The sequence below is a fragment of the Polistes canadensis genome, unplaced genomic scaffold, assembly GCF_001313835.1.
Source record: "Polistes canadensis isolate GaletaPanama2010 unplaced genomic scaffold, ASM131383v1 scaffold_21, whole genome shotgun sequence".
Classification (NCBI taxonomy): domain Eukaryota; kingdom Metazoa; phylum Arthropoda; class Insecta; order Hymenoptera; family Vespidae; genus Polistes; species Polistes canadensis.
This window is the reverse complement of record NW_014569568.1, coordinates 31,727-39,177: the sequence shown is the minus strand read 5'-3', so window position 1 is coordinate 39,177 and position 7,451 is coordinate 31,727.

Below are 7,451 nucleotides of genomic sequence, written 5' to 3'. Positions count from 1 at the left end.
AAAGAAAAAAAAAAAAAAAGAATCACTTTAATAAATGCAGTTTAAAAAAAAAAAACAAAAAAGTCAGTATATTAAACGAGGACAAAACAAATGCAACATTGTTCGTTTTGTCCTATTGCATATTAGAAAATTGATAGACGAATTTTCGCATCGGGAAAATAATTAAAAATAAAAAAATGATACACGTTAAGTGAATATTTCTTTTTTTCTTTTTCTTTTTATTTTTATTTTTTTTCGAAGGATTTTTAAAAAGCGTATCCCCCCCCCCACCCCGATAAAATCAACCCAATATTTTCCCTACCCAACACAGCGAGAACACACACAAACCTTCGGAAAAGATTTGTTCTTGATTTTGTTGTTGTTTGTTTGTTATTTTTGTGTTTTTCGTTTTGGATTTTTGTTTTTTTATTTAATCAAAGCGACACAGCTGCCGAGACGGACACTAGAATCGGACCGGGCGAACACATTTTTTATTCGCTCACCTGCGGACGATTGTTTTTCCGTGTAGATTACACGTCACACGCGTATACGCTAACAAAAAAAAAATAAAACACGCTTGAAATACCGAAAAAAAGAAAACATTTCAAATAATAATAATAATAATAATATTAATAATAATTATAACAATAATTATAATAATAATTATAATAATAATTATAATAATAACAATAATAATAATAATAATAATAATAATAATAATAATGATAATGATAAAAACCAAAAAATGGTAAAAAGAAAAAAAAATTAAATATTAAACAAAAACGCCGAATATATAGAAATGAGAAAATAATTACGAAGAAGAAGAAGAAAAAGAAGAAAAAGAAGAAGAGAAAGAAAATTAGGATGGGAAAGAAAAACGTGTGCGAGGTTGAAGAAAAGAATGAAAGTAAACATATGTTAAATATATCGCGTAAAGAATAAGAGAAAAAAAAAGAGTCAAAAGATTGTAGAAGAAGAAGAAGGAGGAGGAGGAGGAGGAGGAGGAGGGTGGAAGAAAAGGAACAGAAGGGTTTGGGGAAACGAACGCAAGTATCGGACATAGTCTTTCAGTGAAAAAAAAATAAAAAAATAAAGTATAATGAAATAAAAAAAGTAAAAGCTCTCGTAGAAAACGAATTTATGAGAAAGAGAGAGAGAGAGAGAGAGAGAATAAAAAATTAAATTAATAAAAATAAAAATATGCGATAAATAAACGAATAAACACAAAAAGGATTATAATTAAATGAATTTAAAACAAAACAAAACAAAAAAGAAAAATAAGAGAAAAGAAAAAAAAAGTGGCAAAAAAAAGTAAAAGTAAATATGCGTAAAGTAAAAAAAAGAAAAAAAAAAAAACGACGACGACTGAGAGCACACCCCCCCTTCTTTTTGTAACGCTTACATAGGCGACCTTGAGGAAGCATGCGGCGCTTCGCAATATTAAGAAAAAAATTAAATTAGAGATATAAAAAAATAAAATAAAAACGTCGATGAGAAAAAAAATATAATATCAAGTAATATGTAATTAAATTTATTAGAGAGAGAGAGAGTGAGTAAGTGCATTGCAGAGTATTTGAATGAAAATCAAGAGGAGGGGTGAAGGGGAGGAATTAGAGGGTAGAAAAAAAAACAAACGAAAACGAAATCTTTCACAAGATGGTGGACATACTTGTCGGTTTTTAAATGGAACGAACGGGTATTGTTCTAACCTAACGAAATTCTTTTGAAAATGGTGATGAGGGGGAGGGAAAGAGGGGAAAAATAAAATGGCAAAGGGAAAGATAAGATGATAAAATTTGATATAAACGCAAGACAAAAAAAAACGATTATCGCTAATATTCTTAAACACACACATTATAATATAGTTGATAATTATTCTTATATTTATATATATCACGACGTTGCGTTATCTTCAAGTGAACGATAACGATAATAAATAATGAACGAAGACGATTATTATTATTATTATTATTATTATTATTATTATTATTATTATTATGATTATTATTATAAATTATTCCAATTATAGTTACGACTAATTTGTTTTTATTATCGCCGAATAAGAAAATGACGAAGAGGGAGGGAATTAAAAGAAAAATGGACGTATGTGCAATAGGGAGGAAGAAGAAAATTCTAATAATGATCATTGAAATTTTTTTCTTTTTTTTATGCGTATTACATATACATATGTATGTACTCTCCGTGCATGCAATTATTATCAATGAGAATAAAAGTTTTGGAATTATAAGGAAGGATAGATAACAAAATATCACATCAGTGATATTAAATCCGTGTGTGTATATATATATATAATATATACATATATGCGTGCTGATAATTACGTGACAAAATGATATTAAAAAATCAATAAAAATGGATATTAATATTTATTTTATGATTTATTTCATAATACACAGAAAAAAAAATAGTTTTATGTAATAAAGATAATAAATTGATCTCAAATATTCATATTGGTTCAATTTTTTGTTGAATTTAATTATCAGCACGTATGTATATATGTATGTATGTATGTATGTATATATGTATGTGTGTGTATATTCGCATTAAAAATAAAATAAAGATAAGAATGAGAGAGAGAGAGAGAGAGAGAGAGAGAGAGAGAGAGAGAGAGCGAGAGATTAAATATCGTTATACATATGTATATGTCCTATGTACGTGTTTTTTTAAATCGCAAAGTAAATAATATGTATAAAAAAAAAACAAATATCTCGCCAAGCTCTTATTACAATTTTATCATCTCTGCTGCCACACTTTTACAAATTTAAGCGTACCATGTATATAATAACTTTATACATATATATATATATACACACATACACACATGTATATATGTATATAATTTAGGTTGTTGATTTTGTTCTTCCTTTCTTTTATTATTATTATTATTATTATCTTTTCCTTTTTTCTCTCGTCCTTCTCTCTCTTGCGATACTTTAAAATACTTGAAAACAAAAATTATTCTTTTCACTTGCACCGTTCACGCATACCATAACCCCATGCTCGTATCGAGGATGGGGAATAACGATAATAATGATTTATAATAATTTAAGATGCATCTATTATCTAGATGATCTTTTATGAAAATAGAAAATGAAAAGTAATTGATAAGAAATCAATTAGAGAGGACAAGTTTTTCTTTTTTTTTTTGGGAGGAGGAGGAGGAGGAGGGGGGAAGGCGACGAGAATGTATAAGAAGTTATGAAAAATAATTTAAAGAAAAAATGAAGATGAAGATGAAGATGAAGAAGAACGCCGTCCCATTCGTTCTTTGCTCGTTGTCAGTCATTTTCGACCAAATAATTCTTACAAAATGTTAATCACGCAAAAAAAAAAAAAACCGAGATTATTATTCGATACGAAACAAACGATGTCACGGCAGACACGTAATTGTTACTTTGTAACGTGGATTGAACAAATATGAGAAAAAAACTAACAATTAGTTAAAAAATGACGAAGAATAAAATGAAGATGAAGATGAAGATGAAAATGAAGATGAAGGTGAAGATGAAGATGAAGATGAATAAGAGGAAAGGCAAGCCAACACTGCAGGCACTTTATCAAGTAAATAAAAAAAAAGAAAAAAAAATACGAACAAAGCAGCTTTTAATTAAATATGAAGATAGCGAATCCTTAATTATTCTAACGTAGTAGTATACGCAGCACACGCGGATTTTCGCACTTAGATATATACGGCGAAAGAATCTTTTTAAATGAAAGAAAGAAAAAGAGAGAGAGAGAGATGGGTAAAGGGAGAGGGGATGAAATATAATCGTAGAAAAAATAAAACCAAAAACAAAAAAATAATAATAAAAATCGAGTTACGATTAAAAGAAGTGTGTCCTGCAAATGAAGGAAGAAAAATACGAGAAAGAGAGAGAGAGAGAGAGAGAGAGAGAGAGAGAGAGAGAGTCAGTTCCTTGGAAACAGATAAAGGGAAAGAGAAAAAAAAGAAAAAGAAAGAAGAAGAAAAAAAAAAAGGGAAATATTTGTTATCTCCTCGCGTTTTTTCCTATTAAAAATTAAATTTGTCTCTGCAATACGTTTAACCTAAAAACTATTTATAGCTTTCGAATCTTAACCCTTTATCCTTCTCCATATTTCTGATTACGTAATTTACTATTATGCTTTTTGAAAGTACACGCGGATGAATGGATGGATGGGGTTTTTTTTTTTTTTTATGTTGTTGTTGTTCTTGTTGTTGTTGTCGAAAGTGATTATGAGAAATATTATTGTCAAATGTGAAAAGATCGTTAAAAAAAGAAATAGTATCGGAAAGTATGGATTGATTGCGAGAATTGCGATTATTATTTTGAATAATATGCTGAATTAGTATTATGGATTGTTAATAAAAATTTCAAAGTGAGAGAGAGAGAGAGAGAAAATGTGTGTGTGTGTGTGTGTGTGTGAGAGAGAGAGAGAGAGAGAGAAACAACGTTCGTACGCACTTTTTCGTCCGTTGCAAATAATAGAAAAGTAAGATGAAGAAGAAGAAGATGATGAATAAAGTTTTGAATTATTTTTTTCTTTTTCTTACTGTTACTTTTTCTCTCTTATTTTTGTTTGATTTTGTTTTAGTTTTATTTTGTTTGTTTTGTGTCTAATCTAGTATAACAAGTACGATGCAACAACCATCACATATATATTATCTCGTTAATATTTTTATATAAAACCCAGTTATTTTTGTAGACATTTTTATTTTTTAGGAAAACTAACGAAACGAAACTCCAAAAAAAAAAAACATAATAATAACGATTAAATGACAGTTAGACAAAGTTTTGTGGGTAAGAGGAAAGAAAAGAAAAGTAACAACAATTTTATGGTTTTTTTTTTTTTTTTTCTTTTTACCAACGCGAAATTTCAATTGAAATTTCAATATTCTATACAAATATTTGTCGAATTATCTTTCTTAATATCGTGCAGTGCATTTAAGGTTTTACCTTTTTTTTTCTTAAAAAAGAAAAAATCATTAACATTTAATCCTAAAATACAATTGGACGATATGCAATGAATCGAACGAAAAATATGCTCGTATTTGATAAAAGTGTATGAAATTAGGCGGTGAAAATTTATAATATATTATTACAACGATGCTTGATTAAAAAAAGATTTAAAAAAAGATTTAAAAAAGAAAAAAAAAGAATACCATACGAGACCGATGAATATAATAATTTTTCTCAGCTCGGTAATAGCATTTATTTATTGAAAAACGCGCTGCTGCTATTTTTAAGGTATTATCGTTTTTTCGCGAACATATTTTTATATTTAATATATATATATATAAAAATTATATAATAATCGATACAAAAAATGCGAATTCCTGCTAAGTTTATATATATATATATATATATATGTACATACATATATATTACCGCGCGAGTCATTTGTAATTAAAAAAAAAAAAAAAAAGAGAGAAAAAAAAAATAATCAACACTTCTGGTCCAATGATTATTACACGTAAAAAAAAAAAACACGTATAAAAAGAAAGCAAGAAATGAAAAAAAAAAGAAGGAAAAAGAAAAAACTAATCGTCGCGAAGGATACATAGAACGTTTTTTAATCACGATATTTATTCCGGCGTTATTTTTTATTTTCAAACGGAATATTAATATTACTTTTGATTATAAAAAGACAATACCATATTCGTTTCATATATACGTATAGGTTAGTATTAAAAAATATTACAAATATTGCAAATATTGAAACATTAAGCACACACGTGACAAAGCACAGTATACTTTGAAGTTAATACACACATTTAGTATATATATATATATAATATTAATATATTAATTTAATATACTCACGCAAATTTTTTAACGTTTACCTTATGTTCTTATTGTTTCCATTCTTTTTTTTTTTTTTTATGAAAATTAATGAAAAATTTTGTTATTTTATTCGTGTCGTTTACAACGATTTCATATTCATCACTTATAGAAAAATTACAAAATAGTACTACTATATAATATATACGTATACAATATATTTTACTTTTATTTTCTTTATTAATCTTTTCTATGATTTTATTTTAAATGAATGAAAGAACGAACGTAAGGATTAAATTGAAGATATATAAAAAAGTAGAAAGGACTATCGTTCTTTTTAATGAAATAAATTAAAAAACGATGCGATTCGTTTTCTTTTTTTTATTTATTAAAACAAACGAACGCTTACCTCTCTCTCTCTCTCTCTCTCTCTCTCTCTCTCTCTCGAGTTCTCTCTCTCTCTCTCTTCCTGTTTCTCTTTCTTCCTCTCTCTCTCTCTCTCTCTCTCTCTTTTTCTTAATCTTCAGATTCGAAACTTTTTTTTTCAAACGTCGAATGAGAAAAAAGTGAAATAAATCGAGACCAGTTTTATCACACGTTGTTATTTAAAAAAAAAAAAAAAGGACACTTTACACAAACGCAAGTTACGATTACGAATAGTTAAAATTTAAAAGAAAAGAAAAGAAGAAAGAAAGAAAGAAAGAAAAAAACAAACAAATGCAAATTTGAGAATGGTCATCCGAGACGCGCTTTCGTCTAATCGAATTCTAAAACCATTTTTTAAATTATCCGCGAAAAAAAAAAGAAAAACAACAAAATAAAACATTAAAGTTAAACGGAAGTGTTGATAAAAAACACACATAGGAATCCTAATCGCGTATAGAATAAATTTCTTCGCATCTCTTTACCCTTATTAATTATTATTATTATTAAAAATTACAAATTATTGCAATTTCTACGCAGAATTGTCCTGTATATACGTATACATAAATATATATATATACACGCAACACACACAATCATCTAAACACAAGTATAGATTTATATGTGTATGTGTATATAAGGTGATGCCTTTTACATGCACATTTTTTCTTTTACTTAAATGAATATAAATTTGAAATTATGTATTTTATGAAGAAACGCCTAACTTATTAATTACTTTTACGAGTAAAATATCATTTTTTCCATGAAAATATTTTTAATCAACTTTTAATATATTACTTTGTAAAAATACGAATTTATATTTTTGTTTATAAACCAAAATTTGGAAAGATCATCAAATTTTTAATATAAGTATGTTAACTATCATTAATATACAAAAATTATTATTATTTCTATTAACAATTAATATTCCAAAAAGATTTCTATAAATAATTTTATGAATTGTTCGATATTAAATATTGTTGATATTAAAATTTATACAACAAAATTTCCAGATTTTTTTTTTTAGTCAAAATGTACAAAGTTAAAAAGTTTCACCCTGTATGCACGATACAATAATTGAATCGTAAAATTTAAGGGGACGAACGCATAATCCCAATTGTAACAACACCTAACATAAACGATAATGAAAAAAAAAAAAAAAAAAAAAAAAAAAAAACAAGCAAATGAATGAAGAAAAGCAATTGTGTAATAATGAAAGCTTAATGATAGTAAGAGAGTGTTGGTGCTTTCACGATAAAGCCGTGT